The following is a 25,862-nucleotide window of genomic DNA, read 5'->3' on the forward strand; positions in this document are numbered from 1 at the left end:
TCCATCCCTATACACCAGGTGTTTTTGGATCTGCTCAAGAAAAACTGGGAATCTCCTTCATCGGTGTCACCAGTTAACAAGAAAGCTGACTCCACATACCTTGTCCAGTCAGCACCAGGTTTCCAAAAACCTCAACTGGATCATCGCTCTGTTGTGGTTGAGTCCGCGCAGAAGAAGGCGAAGCGTCTTAAGCCGCACTCTTCTACCCCACCTACCAGGGACAACAAATTCCTGGATAGTGTGGGATGGAAAGTATATCATGGAGCTATGTTGATTTCACGCATAGCTTCATATCAACTTTACATGACTCAATACAACAGAGCCATCCTTAAGCAGATGCAAGACTATGCTGACACGTTGCCGGACCAATACCAACCGCAGCTTCAAGCCCTTCTTCACAAGGGATTTGAGGCAGGGAAGCACGAGATTAGGACGGCCTACGACATATTCGATGCTTCCACAAAGGTTTCAGCCACAGCCATCTCAGCCAGACGTTGGGCTTGGTTAAAGTCATCCAACCTTCGCCCAGAGGTCCAAGATCGTCTTGCTGATTTGCCCTGCTTAGGCGACAATTTGTTTGGAGAGCAAATTCAACAGATTGTGGCGGAGTTAAAAGACCACCATGAGACGTTGAAACAACTCTCATCTGTCCCACCTGAGGTGACCTCCAAGCAACCGCAAAAGAAGGACTCTAAGAAGTCGTTCTTCCGACCACGCCGCTACTACCCTCCGTCAACTAGGCCTCGTCCTGCACGGTCCTCTAACAGGCCTCAGCCTCGTCAGCCGAGAAAGCAAAGAACTACTGTAGCCCCACCTCCTGGGCCTGCGGCGGGCCTTTGACTTCCCTGTATTGAGCACATGCCAACTCCCTCTTCCACACATCCCTGTGGGAGGTCGGCTGTACCATTTCTTCCATCGTTGGAAACAGATCACCTCAGATCAGTGGGTGCTAGCAATTATCGCACAGGGTTACCACCTCAACTTCATAACACTTCCGCCAGACTCCCCGCCCCTTCAGGCATGGAGTCTAACCAGCCATTTGACTCAATTACAACAAGAAGTATCCCTTCTACTACAATCAAATGCTATAGAACCCGTCCCTCCTTGTCAACAAGGGAAAGGATTCTATTCCAGATACTTCCTAATACCAAAGAAATCAGGGGGGCTACGTCCAATTCTGGACCTTCGGGCCCTCAACAAGTATCTGCAAAAAGAAAAGTTCAAGATGGTAACCCTGGGCGCCTTGCTCCCTCTGTTGCAAAAGGGGGATTGGCTGTGCTCTCTCGACCTCAAGGACTCTTATACCCACATTGCGATAACACAATCTCATCGCAAATATCTGCGTTTTCTGATAGGCCACGACCATTATCAATACCAGGTACTGCCTTTCGGGCTGGCGTCTGCTCCACGAGTATTTACCAAATGTCTCGTAGTGGCAGCAGCATTTCTCAGGAAGGAAGGTGTCCACGTCTACCCCTATCTGGACGATTGGCTAATCAGGGCCTCCACCCCTCAAATTGCACAATCCTCCCTAAAGTTGACAATTCACACACTCCTCTTCTTAGGGTTTCTTGTCAATAACGAGAAATCTTGCTTGGTCCCATCTCAGACCTTATCCTTCATTGGAGCAGACTTGGACACCTTACAGGCAAAAGCCTACCTTCCACTTCAATGAGTCCAAACTCTCATGTCCCTAGCTCGCCAGCTCCAGTCTCAACACACTGCCACAGCTCGCCAATTTCTCATCCTCCTAGGACACATGTCATCCTCGGTTCAAGTCACTCCCTTGACCCGACTAGCCATGAGAGTAACACAATGGACTCTGCGACACCAATGGATTCAGGCTCTTCAGCCTCTGTCCTCCATCGTCACAGTTACACAAGCGCTACGCCTCTCTTTAACCTGGTGGACGACTCAAGTCAACCTCCTTCAGGGCTTACCCTTTCTCCTACCAGATCCACAGGTAATCCTCACCACCGATGCTTCCCACATCGGCTGGGGGGCCCATGTGGACGACTTACAAACCCAAGGGTTATGGTCACCAGAGGAAGCCGATCACCAGATAAATTTCTTGGAACTTCGAGTAATCCGCTACGCGCTCAGAACTTTCAAAGATCATCTATCGAGTCAGATTATCTTGATTCAGACAGACAACCAGGTGGCCATGTGGTACATAAACAAGCAGGGAGGCACAGGCTCCTTCCTTCTGTGTCAGGAAGCTGCGCAGATTTGGGCAGAAGCCCTCTCCCATTCCATGTACCTCAGGGCCACTTACTTGCCGGGAGTAGACAATGTATTGGCAGACCAGCTGAGCCGTGTCTTCAAACCACACGAGTGGTCACTCGATCCTCTAGTAGTGACCTCTCTGTTTCACAAGTGGGGTTTTCCCCGCATAGACCTCTTTGCGTCCCCTCAGAACCACAAAGTGGACGATTACTGTTCTCTCATTCGCAGCCAGCACTCTCGGCCCAGGGATGCCTTCTCCCTCAAGTGGACGACAGGTCTGCTTTATGCATTCTCTCCACTTCCTCTTCTGTCAAGGACTCTCGTGAAGCTTCGCCAGGACGGAGGAACCATGATCCTGATAGCACCCCACTGGCCACGCCAAGTGTGGTTTCCCATACTCCAGGATCTCTCCATCCGCAAGCACATCCCTCTGGGAACGGATCCGCATCTGCTCACTCAAAACGACGGATGCCTCCTCCATCCCAACCTCCAAGCCTTGTCCCTGACGGCATGGATGTTGAAAGGTTAGTCCTTCAGCCTTTTAACCTTTCAGATTCGGTTTCTCGTGTCCTGATAGCTTCACGAAAGCCCTCCACCAGAAGATCATATTCATATAAATGGAAAAGGTATACATCATGGTGCACTTCTCAGTCCCTTGATCCCCTTTCCTGTCCAATCTCTAAGTTCTTGGACTATTTATGGCACCTTTCAGAATCCGGTCTAAAGACCTCTTCCATTAGGATGCATGTCAGTGCGGTAGCCGCCTTCCATAAAGGTATAGAGGGTGTCCCTATTTCAGTACAACCCCTGGTGACACGCTTTCTTAAAGGCTTGCTCCATCTGAAGCCACCCTTACGTCCTCCGGCCCCATCTTGGGACCTTAATCTGGTTCTTGGTCGTCTAATGAAACCACCCTTCGAACCTCTGCACTCCTGTGAATTGAAGTATCTCACATGGAAAGTATTATTCCTGTTGGCCATTACTTCAGCTCGCAGGGTTAGTGAGTTACAGGCCTTAGTCACCTATCCGCCTTACACTAAACTCCTGCAAGACAGGGCGGTACACCGCACTCACCCTAAATTTTTACCTAAGGTAGTTTCTGAGTTTCATATCAATCAATCCATCATACTACCTATCTTTTTTCCCAGGCCCCATTCCAACTCTGGGGAACAGACTCTGCATACCCTAGACTGTAAACGAGCTCTAGCGTTTTATCTAGACCGTACAGTTGCTCACAGGAAGAGCACTCAATTGTTTGTCTCCTTCCATTCTAACAAGTTGGGACAACCTGTGGGTAAGCAGGCTCTTTCCTCCTGGTTGGCGGACTGCATTTCTTTTTGCTATCAGCAAGCTGGCATTCCTTTTCAAGACCGTGTAAAAGCACACTCTGTGAGGGCCATGGCGACTTCAGTAGCACACCTTCGATCGGTGCCACTTCCTGACATCTGCAGGGCTGCAACCTGGAGTTCTCTCCATACCTTTGCAGCCCACTATTGTTTGGACAAAGCTGGAAGACAGGACTCCATCTTCGGCCAATCTGTCTTGCGTAACCTTTTTCCAACATGATGTACCAACACCCTTCCACCTTCCCAGTAGGGTGCGGATGCCTTTTCCCAAATTCCACCCCAGTTGTTGTGCCTGTTGCACATCGTTGGGTACATTTGGTGCAGGTCAGGACATCCTCAGCTCGGTACTCACCCATTTGTGAGGACTACCATCCTGCTTGTCCTGTGAGAAAGCAAATGTTGCTTACCTGATGTAACAGGTGTTCTCACAGGACAGCAGGATGTTAGTCCTCACGAAACCCCGCCCGCCACCCCCGCGGTGTTGGGTTCGTTTTAGTTTTTACTTTTTTAGGCACTGCCTGTAGCTTTGAAAATCAGACTGAAGGGAGACCCCTGCTGGCTGCAGGGTCAGTGCCTTGCTGGGCATGCCCAGTAGGGGCCAGTCAAAGTTCTGTTAAACTTTGACAGAAGTTTTCCGTGGTGGGCTCCATCCTCGATGTCACCCATTTGTGAGGACTAACATCCTGCTGTCCTGTGAGAACACCTGTTACATCAGGTAAGCAACATTTGCTATACACAATAACTCTACATAAAAGTGATGGAAATTCACCAGATTTGGCATGCAGGAAGAAAGTTTGAATATCTGAGAAGAGTTTGAAAGTCAGAAATATCAGATCAGTATTTTCAGACAATGCAGTCTCCAAAAAATATTCCCATTGTTTTCAATGGGAATATTTTAGAAACGTTTAGAATCCATTCAAACTGTTAGAGTGCTGACTAGCACTCCATTCCAACCAATCCCCACCCTACTTTTGATAGAAAGGGATCAAAAGAGACAGAAAAAATAACTGAAGGATCTGGCAAAGGAAAGCACAAAAGGCACTTCCAAAGCAAACACACCCACATCCATACACCCACCAATTGCACACACCTACACCCACACCCCTCCAAACCACACACTGTCAGTTGCATCCCATACAACCACAAACACACATCCACACTCTCACCCCCCAAATCCACACTCCTCCACACATATACACCTCTCACACACACCTCACATATACCCACCCCCCCACACACATACCCACCCCCCACCCTCCCATACTCATACACTCATACATTCTTACATGCCTGCCATGCTCCCCCATATATCACATGCATACCTCTGCTCCCAGTACACCCACACCAATTTCTTCTTATACTTCCGCACACAAGAGGAAAATAAATGATACTGCCTCTCAATTTACTCCCAACCACACATCCTCAAACACACAAACACAACACACACCTGCCTCAACCACACTCCCATATCCCTGTAAACACACCCCCATCTACACATATACAATCATATCACTGAAAAAGCCTACACACATCCTTATATATCCCCAACACATACATACACACCATACCCTCAACACTCACATGTATACAATCCCTCCATACATATACAACTTACACACAACCCTAAGACATATGAATCCCACCTAAAAACACTCCCCACATATTCTATAATAACCATATTTGCTACCAATAAACATACAGCCATACCCCCATAATAAATGCACCCCTCATATACACACTTACACAAACCCATCCCAATCACATAAATCACTACCCATCCAATATTACACACATCCAACACATCCATCCCTAAGATACCTGACAAAAAAACACAATAGACATAACCCTATACCATCCACACCCACCTCTCCATCACCAACACCTACCCATCCATGTATACACATAGACATTCCACACATAGTTCCACCTAAACTCACACACACCTCAACCCACACACCTTATCTGCATTCCCCCATATACCCACACCCTCCTTTCCTCTTAAATACATCTCCACCACAACCCCAACTAATAGCCAAGCCATACCTCATACCCATAACTCTTCTACAAATCCATGTTGAAAATCATTCCCAAAGCTATGCCTTTGTATGCTTTTATCTACTTATTTCATTTTGTTTCTTCAGCCCCAGCCATTTCCTCTTCCTGTTGGATCCAAATGGAGCTGAAGCAGTGGGGAGTGTCTAAGAATATGTGACAAGTGGTCTAGAATCTGGCATTATACAAGTCTTATTCAAAACATGTATAGAGTCATGTATTTGTAGTACGGAAGTCTAAGAGCAGGAGAGTCCCAGGGTGCTGATATGTGATGATCTCGAGATTACAAAACAGAACAAAGTAGTGGGAAAACCCAGAGAAATCGCAAGTTGCTTAGGGCTAGGTACTACAGAAGAGAAAAAAGGAGATCATAATGTCTATGTCAAATCATTGATGAGACATCATCTGGAATATTATGTTTAGTTCTTGAAGTTTAATCTCCACAAAGATATAGTTATATCAGAAGCACTCCAGGGAAAGGCTTTCAAAATGCTGTAGAGTCTGCACCAGGAAATGAGATGGAAGGATTTAAATATGTATATCCAAAGAAGGAGGAGGAAGAGGGTATAATAGACCCATTCAAATATCATAAAGATATAAATAATGCACAAGAGGCAAATATTTTTCATTGGAAAGGAAGTTCTAGAAAAAGGGTTATGATATGAAGATCAAAGGAGGTACATAAGCGTAACATTTGGAAATAAACATTTGGAAATATTCCTTCACATGGATTAACCTCCCAATGGAAGTGATAAAGGCATGATTAGAATAAAAAAAAAAAAAGCTGTGGGTAAGCATAGATCCTCTGTATGTGTGAGGAAATGACACTGTTAATATGAATTGAAAAAATTTTAATACTATATACTCTTATCAAAAGAAAATAATTTTTTATTTTATATTTCGGAGGCCAGCTATGGTTACTGTGTTTTGGGAATTTTTAGGATCCCTAAAAAAGGACCTGCATGCTATTTATAAATATTAATCTAAAAAAAGCTGAGAATATGACAAAAAAGTCAAAAAGTACTCTTGGAGGTCATTAGCTCTTTATTGCAGATAAAATAACTTCTTTTCTAAAGTATTTTCTCTGAAAAAAGAAAAATAAAATGTGTAGCAATACATATTAGCTTTGTAATCCCTTGGGTAATCATTTCTGCCTAGCAGAGTTTCAAGTTACAATTCTGAAGCGTCACTTTAGAAACAAAGGATGTTTATTTTCTACAACTCAAATCAGTTTACATTATTCCCTAGAAAAACATGCATAAAGATAGCCTGGATGAAGGGATTAGTTCTCTTAACCACATTGAATGCTTTGAGAATTTAATATCCCAGCTTGAAAACTCCCTGACTAGAAACCTTTGCCATATGGGGTCTCATTTAATAAAGGTTTTTATTTTTTTCAGAGGCACAAAAAAGTTATTTTTGAATAAGGCTCATGATGTCTTCAGTTTGGTTTGGAACAAAGTGTGCAGACTGGAGTAGAAGAATGCATTACAAATAGTGTCTCCATCTTGCTTTTTCTGGTAAATGAAATAGATATTATTTAACCCAAGACAAATGTTTAGGCTGCCTCATTCTATGCTAGTATTGACTTGGATTCCATTTTAGAGTAAGGGAATAAAGCTTGTAAAAGGTTAATATCTGATTTGTATGTGACTTTGGCACCACTCATACCACACACACTAGAATGATCTAAAGAGGCATGAGGAGAGTAGGCAAACTCCAATGAAGCTTTGAGGAGCATCATGATATGAATCCATTAATCTTTAAGAGGTTGTTATTGATAGAGTCTGATTAACTTTTGGAGTTAACTAGACAAAACTCAAGGTTTGAATATTTCCTTCTAGCACTCTGGTTAAATATTGTCTGGGCAACTTGTTGCCTGCAGAAAATTTACTTAGGCAGTATTAGGGGCATTTCTGGGGTATGATTTCATTTTGTTTGGACAGTAGTGATATTCAGTGTTGCCTACAGAAAATTAACTGGAAATAAATGTTAAAAAATAAAAACAAAACATAATGTGATATCTTTATATTAGGCTAGCTTAATGTATTTCTTGCCTAGCTTTCGGAAGGCAATGTTTCCTTCCTTGGGTCAGAATAGAATGAACAAAAGATATTACCAAAAAATATGTTAAGCATAAAAGGCATTCCAATGATAGTAGAAGGGGAAAGGGGTGCCACTGATTCTTTTACTCAGAGAAAGCAAGTTGCCCCCCTCTCACAATCAGTCACTGGTCACTCAGCATATGCTACAAAAGAAAATTGCTTAGTGTGTTTCTTATATAAATACACTGCCTGCCTTATATAGAAGAGAATTCAGTTAGAGTTTCTCCTGTTGCTAGCAGCACAACTAGGACACAAAAGCAGTGATGGTAAGAGCATTCTTCTTCTGCTTTTGCCTTTAAATGTACATATTTTTTTCCTAATCTTTAACTCTAGAACTTTGAAGCAAGGAGCTTCAAAATGTATGCCTTCTTTTTCTGAGATCCAGCAGAATAAATGAATGAAAATAAAATGGTTACTGGCCACTCAAGGTGTATGTTAGTTCCATTTTACCTAGAAAAATTAAGTCAATTCATGCAGCTGCCATGATTCGTTCTGCTTCTTCCTTGTTCTATCCCCTTTCAGCTCTGCTCTATCTGGCATTGCTTACCCGATAGACTTTAATGAGATTAAACCAAAAGGTTTTGGATTTTTGGAGGACTACAACTAATTGATTCAGATGACAACCCAAAATGAAATTTTCACAGAATACTAATTTGGATCATCCAAATGCATGTATCTATTAATAAGCTGTATCATTAAAATGTATCATTAAAATGTCAGTATATTAATGTAGCCCTGTAATATCTTTGCTTCCAACTAAGATCTCCTCACCAGGTATTTAAATCCCAGCCATGCAACACAGCAGCACTTCAGCAATGGGTCCACTACCTTTGTGTTAGTGTGTGTTGCTGCTTCAGCATCGGATCCTGTTTCTGCCCAGTCTTGCCTTCATCTTTTCAATTTTTCCCAGCCTTGTCTTTGTCTCTTCAGCCTTGCCCAGCCTTGCCTTCATCCTCCAGCCTTGCTTTTATCTCTTCAGCCTTGCCCAGCCTTGCTTTTGTCCTGCCGGCCTTACCCAGCTACCATTCCTATCCTTGGATGGATTACCAGTATTGACCTTACCCTGGACTCTCATTATCCCTGTCTGCCGCCTGCCATTAGACCATAGCCTGAGCTATCATTGTCCTTGCCTGCCTCCTCCCTCCGACCTCAGGCTGTCCCTGGATCTACTCATGTGTCTGGGTCCCAGAGACAGCCACCTAAGACCTGCCAGCCCCCAGAACCCAAAGGGGTTGGTACAGACCAAGCTCTATTTCAGACTGTGTACTGTCTGCTCCACCAGTTGATCGTGAGGACCTACAGGGCCTTCCCTGTAGGTTGCATCAATATCACCCCAACATAAGGGTCCACAATCCTAACAATCATGCTGGAAACTGATTGTGATTTCCAATCTTTTAGTGACACTTGAAGGTAGAGTAATGAAAATGACTATTTATAAATCCTCATACAATCCAATCCATTTACATGTTTAGCTCTTCAATAAATCTGTGACTTTATGACTGTTAATGCATATTTTATTTCATTCCTGACTCTTGCCAATTGTAAAGGCCCCCCGCTTTGCCCCCCCCCCCCCCCCCCCGGTACCATGCGATTCACTAAGGCCTGCAATTTTAGAAAATACAGGCCTAAGTTAGGGGTTTCCGGGGACACAACTGTAAGGAATGAGTAAGTCGGCTACCTTGGATATTCAGAATTAGCCAGCTAAGGGGTAGTTTTTAAAAGCAACATGCAAGCCGTCCATGTGCACATGGTTCCTGGCGTGCACATGGATGTGCCAATTTTATAACATATGCGTGCCAATTAAGGAGCGGACTGGGAGGGTACTTTCCTATCCCGAACCCTACCCTTCCTACCTCTTTCCCCTGACCCTTTAATCTAACCCTAACTATCCCTATTTTTTTTTTGTTTCTTTTCATACTGCTCCATTGGAGCAGAAGCAACTTCTGCGTGCTGGCCAGCTGCCAGCGCGCGCTTCCCTGGGTCAACAGCTAATGATGCTGTCCCAGCCTGCCCCTTCTGACAGGCCCGACACTTGTGTGCGTATTGGGGTTTATGGGCGTGGCTGGGCCTGTTGTAAAATGCACGCGTGCACGGAAGGCCCAGCCACGTGCATAAACCCCGAAATTTACGTGTGTGGCCCTTTGAAAATTTACTTGTAAATCTGGTTGGGCCAAAAAGCTTTCCAGGTTTGTAGGACTGAGTTGGATCTTAGTCCGGGTATTGAGTAATCCCCAAGTTTAACGTTATATCCTGAGTGGGGGCATATGTCCAAACTCCTCTCCATCTCTGCCCGGGAATGCCTTTGTTCAATGTGAGTAAATTTATACTCTAACATAATACATGTTCATATGTTTGTTTACCTTCATATCGAGCAGGCAATTTTATAAAAATCTACTTCAGTGCATAAAATGCAATTCTATATGCAAAACTCCCTTTGAAAATTACCCACTCTGAAAACCATTTTCAAAACCATTTACCTGATAAAATAGCAATTTACCAGGGTAAATTGCCCTGTCTGAAAATTCCCCTCCTCAGAATGGCTGAAATGTACATGCAGGATTCATGGTGCACATATTTTAGCTGCCTTTAAAAAAAAAAAAAAGGCTTTCTGGGAGGTAAGTTTAAAGCACATATGCCAAAAGGAATGCAGAAATCCAGGTGCTTATTTCTCCCCCTTTCCTCTGCCCACAGGAAAAGGAGGTGGAAAGTCCATGGCTACTTTGTCAGTGGGCGCCATGTTAGCAAATTTTCAAAAGAAGACCAAGATAATACAGTATTCTGTGAAAATTGCTGACCAGGTCTGCAGGCACAAAAGTATTCTGCATCCTTAGCATCTATAGTAGGAGACTTCCTGAAAAACCCCATTCACCATCCCCTACACCCCCTGTTTTTTAGATATCTTGCCTGAATGATAAACATTGCTCAGGTGCTTCAATCATTTGACCTTTGACCTTGTGCGTTGTATTGCTGATGAAGTATTGTGGTAGTTAAGTAAAACACCTCCTTTCACTGCCTAACTCTCAAACATTTTGGAACATTTATTATGCATGCAGATCATTTTGAGCAGTAATGTAGTATTAGTAGAGGGTAACCAAATGTCAAGAGCCCTGCTTAAAAACAATTTTATATTAAAACACCTTTTTAGTAATAGTTTATTTAAAATGAACTTTTAGGGGTTAATTCACATACAGGTAAATTTTCAAAGTCCCACGCATGTAAATTTCGGGGTTTACGCACGTGGCCGGGCCCTGCGCGCACCATGCACATTTTACAGCAGGCCTGGCCCCACGCATAAACCACAATATGTGGGGTGGGCCAGGACAGCACCATTAGCTGCTGTTCTGGGGAAGCGAGTGCTGGCAGCCGGCCGGCGCACAGAAGTTGTTTCTGCTCGCCGGTGCACGCATGTTATAAAATCGGTGCATCCATTTTTGCGCGCCGGAAACCGCGCGCATGGATGACCGCGCACTGCTTTGAAAATCTACTCCTAAGAATTTTTTTCTCCCATTCTATATCTATAGGGAAATAACTTGATAAATCAATTCCTTAGTAGATTATAATAAATCTATATGGACACCTTAAGTAACCATATAAGGCAGGGACATATATGTCATAAGTTCTGTATCCTGCACATAAAGATGGAGCAAAACCAGATGATAAAATCTGAGCCTACTGAAACTAGTGGCAGGCTACAAAAGTGGTTTGCCTCAGATTTGGATCCTAAATAATACTGGAACAGCAGGAATCCATCCTATTAACTTCAAATACCCCTCAACCCCACCAGCATGAAAACTGGAGTGGCACAACCCTATAGTCCCTACTGCAAATATTTTTTGTACCACCAGGATGAACCTATCCCTATACAACACCCTCTGCTACCTCCCCACTTTAGCTTATAATTGGAATGGTGAGCTTCAGTTTGAGGAATTAATATTTAATAATGTTTTATGAGATGATATGTAATTAAAGAATTCATATGTAGTAAAAATAATATTGTTTATGAAGGAAATTATAAGATCCCTTATTCGTTTGGGATTACTGAGCTTCAGTCTTCACCACTTCCCCTCCCAGCATATAAATGGAGTGCTGAGATCTCATCCTTACCACCCCAGATGACTCACTTCAATTGCATTCTTAATGGCTCTAACATTTTCATAATTTTGGGCTGATCACAAGATTAGCAGTGACATTAGTGGGAACTGAGTTGGCCCATAAGGTTAGAAAATTCTACAGAATCATCAGCAGGGCAGTGTTCCTGAAGTGGGTAGAGTGAAGTCAACCCAGGAAAACTGTCCTTAGGTGTTAAACAGGGCAGAAGGAAAAGACAGATAAGATCAAAGAAGAAACAAGGAGGAAAAAGAACAGACAACAAAATTAGATGAGATGTATTTTTCAGTTGAGATACTAGATTATTTGAATTTAGAATGTTTAAAATGATTATTATGGGGGAAGCTTTCGAAACTGCCTATACCGATACAAAGTCCATGGGTGTTTTGCCCCTCTGGCTTTCCAACAATTTTCAATGGGAAAGTTTCCACACACTTTTCCTTTGAAAATTGCTCAAGAAATGTACCCATGAAGCTGTGTTCCTCTTTTTTTCTGTGGGTACTTTTTGCTTAGAAAATAATGGGCCAGATCTTAAAATCTACGCATGGGCGTAGATTTGTTCACAACCCGGCGCGAACAAATATGCACCCAATTTTATAACATGCACACGCTGCCGTGTGCATGTTATAAAATCCGGGCTCGGCGCGCGCAAGGGGGTGAACACATGTGCACCTTGCACGTGCCAAGCCCAAGGGGAGCCCCGATGGCTTTCCCCGTTCCCTCCAAGGCCGCTCCGAAATCAGAGTGGCCTTGGGGGGCGGCCGGAAAAAAAGTTCCCTCCAACTTCCCCCCCCCGTACCTTTGCTCCAAAAGTTACACCTGCCCAAGGCAGGCGTAACTTGCACGCACCGGCCAGCTGCTGGCGCACCATGCCCTGGCACAGGCCGCTGTGCCAGAGCACTCGATCCCACCCTCGGACCGCCACCATGCCCCCGGACCGCCGTCACACCTCCGGCCACACCCCCGGACCGCCCCTTTTTGCAAGCCCTGGAACATATGCGCATCCCGTGGCTTGAGCATGCCGCCATGCCTATTGAAAATAGGCTCGGCGCGCGCAGGGGCAGATTTTCTCGGGTTACGCGCGTATGTTATGCGCGAAGCCTTTGAAAATCTGCCCCAATATATGTAGATTTGAAAATTTTACTTTCACACCTTATTTCCCTCATTTTCCTTAACCTGCCCCTGGGACCAGCCACTTTTTACTCAGCCAAAAGTACACACGTTATTGATTCCTGTGAATACTTTTAGCTGGATAAACAGTTGCACAATACTCAGATTTGCCATGCCCATTTCTTCATTTTAAGGTGCAGCCTGACCTAATAAAAATAGCATGAGGTTTGGTTCCATGTTCTTGACTGCTAATAATGCTGAAGGGATGTGAATGGCCAGGTTTAAGGTATCTTGGACAATTAAGAGACAAATTTGCACATTTCCTTTATTTTTTTTTCTAGTTCAGAACCAAAACCATCATCATCAAATATTTACAAATCTAAGACCAAACACTAAAAACGTTTTGGTAAAAAACACCCAAACCAAACCCATAGAGCATCATCCTGCTCTTATTTAAACAGCCAGCTTTTGCTCCTCTGAAATGTAAGGCTACTGTATCAATCCTCATTTCTTAAATAACACAATTTTTATTTTATTTCACTTTTTATTGTTTTGTTTATTGAGTTGGAAGAACTCCAGTAATAAACCATTTTCATGAGGAACTTGGGAGAAGTAACTTCATGTAATAAACAGTCTAGCAAACAATAACAAGCAATTTATCAAATAAATAACAAACAGACTGCCAAGAGCTCAAGTCAGGATTCCTTGTACACATTTTGAAAAGCAGGCTTTCTAAAATTGTGTTGCCATATGGCATTTCATATCACACTGTATGTAAAACTCTTACGATAAGTCTGGAGAATGCAACCAGTTTTCTAGCTGTTGAATTCTTTTAAATAAATATGTTTCTGTTAGTAAATGTGTCTATTAGTTTATTTTATAGACTGTTCTCCAACTGTTGTTTATATTGTGGTTGTGTACAACATATTTTTGGCCCATTTCTCCCCCACTCCTATCAGTACCTCACCTTCCATACAACCCTGTCCCATGCCCTTCCAACCATCCACAAACATGCCACTGCACATACCTTATAATGGTAATATTAGGGTTGTAGCTTAAAATTAACATAAGAAAATATCTATTTTATAACTTTCTAGAAATAAAGTACCATTCCACAATTTCACTTCAGTGCTGAATGTTATGCTTGTGTAGAGCCCTCACTGGGACCCCTTTGAAGGTATGGCCTAGTAGAAAGGCTATGCAATTAAATAAAGAGAAAGGAGCATACAGATTAAGAAGAATTTCCAAGCACACCTTGATATGTTGTCTAAACAGATTATACCCTCTCCAGAAGGAGGAACTCTTTGATACAATGTTGAAGGGCCTTAGCAGTAAGAGACTGAAATCACTCCTAGCAAAGCCTAGCTAATGAATGAGATTCATTCCTGTCAAGGTATGCACAAAATCAACACATTTGAAGACAACACTCCCATGGGAGGCAGCTGAAATGATTATTTCCTCTATCTATATTAGGCAAAGGCCCCCTAGAGGAGTTGTGAATTTTGTGTTGAAAATCTTAGGGAGAGGAGTGTTCTTTAAAGTTTTCTTTCTTTCTTTCTTTCTTTCTTTCTTTCTTTCTATCTTTATTAGCTTTTATATGACAAACCTTTGGCTAAATTTAGTGGGAAGAGGATATTTAGAGATTTAAATTGATTTATGATTTTAAGAAGAAGAAAATTCTTTTTTTTTTTTTAACTTAATTGGAAAGGAAGATTTTTCCATCCATTCCCATTTTTTGTTAAGGGAACAGAAGTCTTTCAACCTGGCTTCCCCTGGAGAAAGGAAAAAACATAGAAACATAGAAATGTGATGGCAGAAAAAGACTAGCCTATCTAGTCTACTGATCCCACCAAACTAATTCAGCTTATAAAAACTATCACTTCCTCAGAGATCCCCCTGCGTTTATCTCATGCTTTCTTGAAATCAAATACTGTTTTTATCTCCGTCACCTCCACGGGAGGCTGTTCCATGCATCCACTATCCTCTTTGTAAAGAAATATTTACTAAAATTACTCCTGAGTCTAACCTCTTTCATCTTCATCCCATGACCTCCTCATTCTAGAACTTCCTTTCTGTTGAAAGAGACTCACCCTATCTGCATAGAAACATTGGAGGTAGTTAAATATCTCTATCACATCTCCCTTTTCCTGCTTTTCCTCTAGGGTATACATGTTTAGATCTTTAAGTCTGTCCCCATATGCTTTAGAATGAAGCCTACTGACCATTTAGTAGCCGTCTTCTGTACCGACTCCAACTGGTTTATATCCTTTTGAAGGTGTGGTTTCCAGAACTGCATGCAGTATTCCAAATGAGATCTCACCAGGGACCTTTACAGGGCAATATCACTTCTCTTTTTCTGCTGACCATTCTTCTCCCTGTACAGCCAAGCATCTTTCTGGTGTTTGTAGTCATTTTATCCACCTCTTTGGCCACCTTTAGATCATCAGATAAAATGACAGCCAGGTGTCAAGCTTTTTTGTTTTTTGCAGCTTAGATACATAGCTCTGAATTTTTTTTAGCATTACATTTTAGCTGCCAGACTCTAGACCATTTCTTGTGCTGTTCTAGATGCCTCCTAAGATTTTTCACAACTTCTTGACTGTCCACCCTGTTGAAGATTTTGGTATTATCAGCAGAAAAGCAAACCTGTTTCAACAATCAAACTGCAAGGTCATGGATGAACATGTTCAAGGACTGATCCCTAGGGCATACTATTAATAATGTATCCCTCCTCAGAGTGAACTTAAGAGTAAATTACTCTTTGTCATCTCCCCAAGTTTGGATTTAAGGTTATGGTACCAATAGGCAAAGGACCTTTAGGGACATATGGGGAGGAGAGATCGGACAGCAAGGAGTTCTAGCTCCCAGATTTATATATTTATTTACTTTATGTATGTATTACTTTGTATTATATTCCGACAATCCAGATGGTGTACAATAAATACATACAAAATTCAAAATACATTGCAGAAGTTATATAAAATTCATTTAAAACAAGTGCAAAATAATTAAACTAAATTCATTAAAATATATTTAAAATAAAGAAAAAAATAAGATTATGCTTAAAACATAAGAATACAGACAATTTAAAGCTAGCATAGTGAACATGATGCTTAGAATTTGGTGCCCTAGACATATGCCTATGTTGCCTATGCCTAAATCCAGTCCTGCATCTCCCACTCATCTGTTTTCTAAACCAGTCACTCTAGGGCACATTCTAAGAGCGCTCAATTTATTTATGTCACCTGTGCAGAACTGTGTTAAAGGCCTTACTGAAATCCAAATACATTACATCTAATGCTCTCACATGATCCAACTCTTTGATCACCCAATCAAATAAATTGATCACATTAATTTTAAAACACCTGTCTCTGGTAAACCATGCTGCCATGATTCTTGTAATTCATTGGATTTCAGAAACTGCATTATCCTTTGTTTTAGCATTGATTCCACCAATTCGCTTACAACGAGGTCAGACTAACTGGCCTATAGTTCCTAGCCTCCTCCTTCCACATTTTGGGGTAGATTTTCAAAGGGGTATGTGCGTAAGATACGCGCGTACCCCCCAAAAACCTACCCCAACTCCCCCCCTGCGCGCGCCGAGCCTATTTTGCATAGGCTCGGCGGCGGCGCGCAAGCCCCGGGATGCGCGTAAGTCCCAGGGCTTGCATGGAGGAGCGTGTCGGGGGGCGTGCCGGGAGTGATGCGGCGTTTCGGGGGCGTGTCTGGGGGGCATGGTTCCAGCCCGGGGGCGTGACAGCAGCCCCTGGACCAGCCCCCAGACTGGAACATGGAGCGTGGCAGCCGGTCCAGCGAGTGCAAAGTTACGCTTGCTTCGAGCAGGCGTAACTTTCGTGATAGAGGTAGGGAGGAGGTTTAGATAGGGCCGGGGGGGGGGGGGGGGGGGTTAGGTAGGGGAAGGGAGGGGAAGGTGAGGGGAGGGCGAAGGGAAGTTCCCTCCGAGGCTGCTCCGATTTCGGAGCGGCCTCGGAGCCCTGCGCGCCTATTTTGCATAGGCCGGTGGCCTATGCAAAATAGGCGCGCAGGGCTTTTAAAATCTAGCCCTGTGTGTCAGATTATCAGTATTGAACAAGTACCTCTATAAAGTCTAGGCTGGAACACTATCACCATCACCTGCTTCATTATTGATAGTTGCAAAAAGAACAGTGTATTCAATGCCTAGGGCCTTGGGGGATTATTCATGCTCTCTTTGGAGGATCCTCCTGCCATGAAAAACAAAAACCAGAGAAAGCCAGAGGATTATCAGAGACTCAGACCAAGTATTGAGTATACCCTGTGACTCCTTTAGAATTATCCTTCTCAAGGTTGCACTTATAATTGTTACTATTGGTCACCTTCTCACTTTGAAGACATTTTGATCTCTTTATTTTCCCTGCATATTGGGCTGGATAGGTACCTGATCAGCCATGTTGGGCCAAGTTGTGATTCAATTATCCCCTCAAATCACACATTTCACCATCCTGGGCCTAAGGTGTTCTGCTCTTTTTTCACTTCTCTACCAATGCACCCTACAACACCTTTTAAAGATAACTGTAAAGAGCTGCGGACTATGATGTTTGCTTAGTGCTAAAGCAAGTGCAGCACTGTATCTCTGGGCTTCCTCCACCCAACTGAAGGGTGTGTCCTTCATTGAATCAATATGGAGGGCATGCCAAAACTCCTAACCCCAATCTTCCCTGCCCCCACCAAAATACATGTTTATGTTTGGCAGAATTGCAGTAGGCCTACCTCTTCCTTGACCTCTCTAACTGGTCATTCTCCCTTTTATCAATCTTTTCTCTGCCAGACAAAAGAAGAGGGAAAGATGACCATGGTATACTCTCTTTCATGGCAGGGTTACTTCCTGGAGCATAAGAATATAAGAACAAAAGAAATTTCCATACTGGATTAGACCAAGGTCCATCAGCCCAGCATCCTGTTTCCAACAGTGGCCATTCCAGGTTACAAGTACCTGGCAAGTACCCAAACACTAAGTAGATTTCATGCTACTGATGCTAGTACTAGCAGTGGCTATTTTCTAAATCAGCTTAATTAATAGCAGGTAATGGACTTCTCCTCCAAGAACTAACCAAACCTTTTTTTTAAACCCAGCTACACTAACTGCATTAACCACATCCTCTGGCAACAAATTCCAGAGCTTAATTGTACATTGAGTGAAAAAGAATTTTCTGCAATTAGTTTTAAATGTGCTACTTGCTAACTTCATGGAGTACCTTCTAGTCCTTCTATTATTATCTGAAAGAGTAAATAACTGATTCACATCTACCCATTCTAGACCTTTCATGATTTTAAAGACCTCTATCATATCCCCTCTCAGCCATCTCTTCTCCAAGCTGAACAGCCCAAACCTCTTTAGCCTTTCCTCATAGGGGAGCTATTCCATTCCCTTTATCATTTTGGTTGCCCTTCTCTGTAGTTTCTGAGAACTGGCATCAATTCAGGCTATAATTTTGAGTGTTGCAATTAAAATGGATCATGTTTAATATTTTAACACTTCATTTATGTTAAGATATTGTGATAAATATTGATGTCATCAATGCCATACATCATGTTGCAGTTCAGTATTTTCCAACTTAAAAATCAGCCTTTAAATTCTGACACATCCCTTATTTTAAACCATAAATATGCAGTCAACATGCACAACAATAAAAATGTGAGGTAAAGTGCTGCTGTTTTACTGGGCTTATATTGCATTGAGACATAATGTCCATTATCTATAACATAACTGTCAAATAGAATGTTTCTACAAATCAACTGAATTGCCTATTGCCTAATAAAGTGTTTGAAAATAGAAAATAATTTTAATTTGTTTGAATATATTATGCTTCCATTGCCTTCAGCAACATATGCTTAAAAATCATCAGTCCTTTTATATTGGTAAATTATGTCTCCTATTAGAGTTCATTATTATCTAAAATCATTATCACCATATTATTTGTGACTATATATAATGTCATTGCCTTCTTAAAATCCAGAATGGATACCTGGGCTCCTCTATTTTAAAAAAGCTCTTGAGTGTTTTGCCCCTGGATATTGAAACATTTCAGGAAAAGGTTTCTAGATATAACTTCTGGAAATAAAAGACATACAATAAACAAATTAACTTGATTCAATGCAAAAGCAAGTTGGTTAATGATAGGGCTGAATGAGCATAAATTATTGTGTATGACGAGCATAAGTGGTGCCTTCATGGGGAGGCTCAAGCAGCCTTCTCTATGGAAGTACCTTCTGTTGCGTCTCAGTGGGACATCTAGAATTCTGGTAGACTGTTTTCTCATTCTTCTGGCATCTTGGAAAGAGAAGAAAATAAGCTGAGAAACTTCAAATGATTGTCATGCTGTTTTTAGAGTATAGGATTAGTGGAAGAATATAGGACTATAGCAGAAAGAAAAAAATGGGATCCATTGGAATGCACAAATTCTAAAATTGTTTATATTGCACTTATTTATGTCGGTATTCAGTATAACATATATAACCCCTGGGCTGAAGTTCTCACTCAGGGCCCTCTCAATTTCATGGGCTTAAGAGATGTGCACTACCCATACATTTATTAAGTCACTCTCTATGTCTCTCTGAGTTTGAAGATTAACTGTTGGGAGTGGAGGTGAGGTGGAGAAACTTCTTGCCAAGATCCTGAGCATTGTTAAGACAGTCTTTACATACAAAAGTAATAATCATGCTGGTAGCTGATTGCAATTTCCAGCTCAGTTTTACTGATATTGTTGATGGAATAGTGAAAATGACTTTTTAACACTCTTTTCCAGTCCATTTACATGTTTCACTCTTCAATAAATCTGTGACCTTGGACTACTTAATGCATCTTTTAGACCATTCCTGATCCTTGGTCAATTGTAAAGGTAATTTATCAGCTCCTTCCTGAATTTGAGGATGCAGATGGAACTCAGTTGATAAAATACACCATATAGTCCCCTATGATGATGAAGCTGGGGAGGAGTAACCCAAATTATGGCTACACATTGCAAAGTTCCACATTGGTAGTCTCCATTCAGGAAAAGGATCTAGGCATCAACACTGCTAATACATTGAAATCATCTGCTCAGTGTGGAGCAATAGCAGCCAAGATATAAAATATAATACTAGGAAAGGAATAGAAAATAAAACGGAGAATATTATAATGCCTTTGTATCGCTCCATGGTGTGACCACATTTCAAGTATTGTGTGCAGTTCTGGTTACCACATCTCGAAAAGATATAGCTGAATTAGCAAAGGTACAGAGAAGGGCAACCAAAATGATAAAGGGAATGGAATGATTACCCTATGAGGAAAGGTTAAAGGGGTTAGGATTCTTCATCTTGGAGAAGATATGGCTGCGGGGAGATATGATAGAGGTTTGTAAAATGATGAGTGGAGTAGATCATGTAAATGTTAATTGGTTTATTCTTTCAAAAAGTACAAAGTCTAGGGGGACACACAATGAAGTATTTAAAACTGAGAGGGAATAGTTTTTTACTCAATATATAATTAAGTTCTGCAGTTCATTGCCAGAGGATGTGGTGAAAGCTATTAGTGTATATGCATTTAAAAAAAGGTTTGGACAAGTTCCTAGAGGAAAAGTCCATAAACCATTATTAAGGTAGAGTTGAAGAAATCCACTGCTTATCCCTGGGATAAGCAACTTCAAATATATATAGCCACTGTTGGAAACAGGATACTGGGCTTGATGGACCTTTTCTGACCCAGTATGACAAGTCTTGTGTTCTTATATTCATATTGCATACCTTTCTTCAGATGAATAGAATATACTTACTTCCCAGTTAAATCTTCTCTCTTCCTTATCCAGCATATAGTATAGTGGTCATTACCTGAATGGTTCCACTGTTCTTTTTCTAAAGTTATCCAACAAACAAATGTGCACTGAAAGATCAGTGTGTTATCCAATTAATTTACAAAGAATATTTCTCATAAATTCAAGAGCAAAAATGTATCAGAGGTTTCACAAAATCATATAATTGATAATACGGTCAGTCCCCTGACCTGACATGGTCCATGTTTCACCAAAGGGACTGTGTTGGAAAGGACAAGAAAGGGTGATAAACACCTCAAGCCCAATTCTTGGGACAAAATGTGGGATGGAAGCCTTCATGCCGCCTCTCTAGTGAAACATGGACCATGTCGGGGGACTGATCATGTTATCATTTACATGATTTTGTGAAGCCTCTAATAAACTTTTGCCCTCAAATTTATGAGAATTATGCTTTGCAAATTAACTGGATAGCACACTGACCTTTCGCACACATTTGCTTATTGGATATCTATCTGATGGATATCCAATAAGCTCACTCCACCTATTGGACATTGCTTCTGCATTATTCTAAAGTTCACATCTCCTCTCCCTAGAAAGAATGAGAATTCAATCCAATAGGAACCATTTAAGGATTATTGAGTGTCTCTGGATGAAAGACTCATACTCTCTCTGAAATGACTTTCTCTGAGCTGCTGGATACAAAAGGAACTCAGAAAAAAGATAAAAATAAACCAGTTTCAAATATCAATCCAAATAGAGGAAAAGACGGGTGTATAAACTTCATCCCTAATAAAAACATAAGGGTCAAAAGCTGAAATCATTAAAATGGGAGAAAGGCACCTTTCTTCTACTCCATATCCCAAGTTTCTTTCCAAGAAATCCAAAGGTCCTTTTCCCCAAAACAAACAAAAGACTGAAGCAAGCATGATAGCATGCTGTCTCTGGAGCAGGTAACTCAAAATCCACGCTCTCTAAATATTTTGTCTTTTTATACTAGTAAGGAGAAACCAACAGAGCAGCCAACATGGAAGAGCAATCATCCAACTAAATCTATCTCTGTTCTCTACCCATTAGGGATGTGAATCGGTTTTCTAACAATTGAAAATATCGTATGATATTTTCAAAGTCGTCAGAAATCGGGGGCTCCCCAAAACCGATAGGAAAACCCCACGAAATTTTTCGTGGGGTTCTCTTATCGTTTTGGGGGAGGGTGGGAAAAATGGCACACAAAAACAACCCCTAAACCCACCCCGAACCTTTAAAACAGCTCCCTTAGCTTCCCCCACCTCCCAACTCCCCCCCAAAACGTTTTAAAATTACCTGGTGGTCCAGTGGGGGTCCCGGGAGCGATCTCCCACTCTCGGGCCGTCTGGTGCCACTAATAAAAATGGTGCCGATGGCCCTTTGCCCTTACCATGTGACAGGGTATCTGTGCCATTGGCCGGCCCCTGTCACATGATAGGAGTAATGGATGGCCAGTGCCATCTTTAAAAATGGCATTGGTAGGACTGATAGAGGTTTGTATTACATTAAGTCTGAGGAGTAGGGGCGGTCTTAATACACACAAGCTCTCACTCTAACATGCTCTCACAAAAACAAGCTCTCACTATCTCACCACCCAGGCTCACATTTTAGACACACAGATGCACACCGAGGTTCCCATTACCATACACACACAGACTCATAGCCAGTCTCCCATTGTCATACACAGACAGATGCACTCTCAGGCTCCCATTATCTCTCTCCCCCCCACCCCCCCATACACACCCAGGCTCCCATTCTCACCCCCACTCCCAGGCTCCCATTCTAATCCACACACACACACCCAGGTTCCCATTTTCACCTACATACACAAATTCAAGCTCCCATTCTCACCACCACATACACAGGGCCTTTTCATTAGATACAGCCAGACTCCTACTTCCGCCACCTCAGGAATGGGATCCCATGAGGGCACTGCTGCTCTGGCCCTCTTCTTCATCATTGCAGGGATGGGATCTTGTGACATCATTGCTGCCCTACCCTTCTTCCGGGGTCTGATGTCATCAAGGAGGAGTCGGTGAGAGGTCCTTAAAACCAGACCCCCTTGCGGCGCACAGCCGACACTGGCGTGCTGCCTAAGGGGAATAACCATTAGAAAATTTTACAAGAAATTCCATCCAATCTTCAAAGACCCAATATGGTTTACGTACAGCAGGGGCTTTAATGTCAGAAACCACGTAGTGCATGCCAGTAATAAGGTTCTAGTTATACCACCATTAGTTATTGAATGCAAAGGCTGCAGTTTTTGTACATTAAAATCTTCAAAGATAACAATTCAATCACCCACAGGTTTCCAAATCACTTTACCAGAAAAGTTTTCTTGTCAAGCTGGCTTTGTGGTATATGTGATATTCTGTACCTGTGAGTTAATATATGTTGGGATGACAAAGAGATTATAAAGACCAGATTGACTGAAAATAAAAGCTGCCTAAAAACAGGAAAAATGGAGGCTCTGCTAGAGGCACACTTCCTTGAGCAACAATATCACTTTGAAGATTTAAGATGGACCATATTGGAATACATTCCCGCACATTGGCGTGGAGGTGACAGGATGAAGCAACTAAGACAACGTGAACAGCGCTGGATCTTTCAACTATGTACCGTCTCCCCCTACAGGCTCAATCGAGAAATTGAATGGACACAGTTCATGTGAATTCATTCGATCTGAACCTAACAATTCAAGTTCAAAATCATCTGTGTACAATCACGAGAAGCCTGCCCACAGATTAAATCATGGGTATGCGTATAAATGTAAGACAGAATACACAGTTTAGTAGGAGGTATCTCCAGTGCCGCGAGGACGTAATGAAAACACTCGCGGATCATTAAGTCTATCTCTGAAAAGTGAGTACAAAAAGTGAAATCCCATGAATGTGGTTGTGATAATGTCTTTTTCTTTTTAGAAAAATCTCTAGATAAATCAGATAACAATCCCTTGATATATAAGTAATTGAATGTAAATTGATACCAGAGAGATTCCTGAGGCAGTTGGGATGCGAAATGTGATCATGTCGGACTGTGTTCTGATATCTATTCAAGGGAAGTACCTTGAATTTAAACCGAATAGTGCTTTGTTATTTGTTAAAGGGAAGCACCCTGAATTCAAATTCTATCATGATTTTCATACTTTTATTGGTTTTAATATAAAAAAGAAAAAACAAACAGTAAAAAATAATTTCAAAAATGGGTCTGAGTACAACCAATGATTAAAAATGTCCCCTTCAACGGTTTAAAAATGGAGCAGGAATGCCCAAAATACCATGGGTTGTTATGAAGGTCTATTAAACTCATACCTGAGATATGTGAAATAATGAATATTGGGACTTTGTCTTAATTTCAGAATTCATTTTAAGGAATTTCATTGTTAACATTGTGTTGAATACATTAGTTTGAGGTTGTCAACTTACAAAAGAGTATTATTTAATATAACTGTAAATCTGTATCCATAAGGTTTTGAGGTTGAATACATTTGACCATATTTATATTTGCCAATACGAGTCACAACAAACGTTTTTCAGGAATTCTTACATACAAACGCACATACATATACACACATACACAAACACAATTAGACCTTCTCACACAAATCAGTTACATATCACAGTGGCTTTTCATGCACTCCTTATCTCACAATGTACAAGGCATAAAGGTTTCACTGTTATGTGGAAACAGTGTTCAAAGTATTGGAAAGATTCTCAGAAACACTGATGTCAATACTGTGGTTGAATTGACCTATAATCAGTGTTAATATTTAAACGTCTATCAATAAACAGCCTTTTTGGTTGGGAACCCAGAACTAGCTAGTCACAAAAGCTGGTGACCTCTTTACAACAACGGGCAGCTTCCAGGGGGCAACTAATTTGCTAGTAGGCCTTCCCTCAGTCCTCCCCTGAAATATATAAAATGATCTTTTGAAGAGTACCAGTTTTACAGAGGAGACATGGGGGGAGGGAAAGAATGATAGCAAGAGAGGTTACAGAGGAGACATAAATACTTAAAGGTAAATTTTAAAAGCCCAGCATGTGCCAAAACCAGGAGATACATGCACAAGTCGGGATGGTGCTTGCTAAGCAGATTTTAAAAGCCTCCTGAATATGTGCATACTGGCTGATTCATGCACAAATGAAAAGTTCCCAAAAAGGGGTGGGCCATGGGCATTCCTGGATTTCATATTGAAATCTGCGTATAAATACTTACACACACACACACACAGATGCATGCCGGGGTCCTCGGCATATAACTATACTTCTGCTATGGATAATGTGCAAGTTATTAAATAAATACAAATAGATCAGCGGAATTGTAAGGCTTGGGGCTAATAGGGGAGAAGGGAGGCTATTAAACATGGGAGGTTTGGAAGTCCTATCCCTTATCTGGGTGAACTGGGAATAAACAGATAAAACTAGTAATGGAGTTGGCACGCGTGGCTTTGAAAATCCCCCCACTTATGTGGTAGAAGCGGCATTTGCACACATAGGCATTTTTTGGGGAAAGATTTACCTTTCAAATCAGTAATATTTAATTTGGGGTTTTTTTTATTAAATTCAGAAATGACTTTTCGGCTGAAAATATATCATGTCTTAAAGACAGGCTTCTATAAATTGACTACTAAGGCATTTAAGGTTTATCTTTTTGTACCAAAAAAAATCTTCGATCTAATAACACTTCTTGTCTAAATATTCCTCCCATCAAAGATGCTCGACTATCATCCACTAGAAATAGAGCTTTCTCCATTGTTTGTCCAAAAAAATGGAACTTTCTACCATTTTATTTGAGAACTCAAACCAATATCAAAACGTTCAAGAAAGATCTAAAAACTTTCCTTTTTCATACAGTCTACATTAATGATCATCTATATCAACAATCCATCTACAATCAACTCAACCAACCAAACCCAGGCATGAAAGAAAAAGTATCTACAACTAGCATCAACCATATTCATTACAATTCGGAACTTATAAGAAGTAATGATAGAATCCCTCCTTTATGATAAATTAATACTATTACTGTTACTTCCCTTTTTTCCCTTTTCCTCCCTTTTTCACTCCACCATCTTCCCCTTCCTTCCATTCCCCCCCCCCCCCATT

This window comes from Rhinatrema bivittatum, chromosome 5 (genome assembly GCF_901001135.1).
Source record: "Rhinatrema bivittatum chromosome 5, aRhiBiv1.1, whole genome shotgun sequence".
Classification (NCBI taxonomy): Eukaryota; Metazoa; Chordata; class Amphibia; order Gymnophiona; family Rhinatrematidae; genus Rhinatrema; species Rhinatrema bivittatum.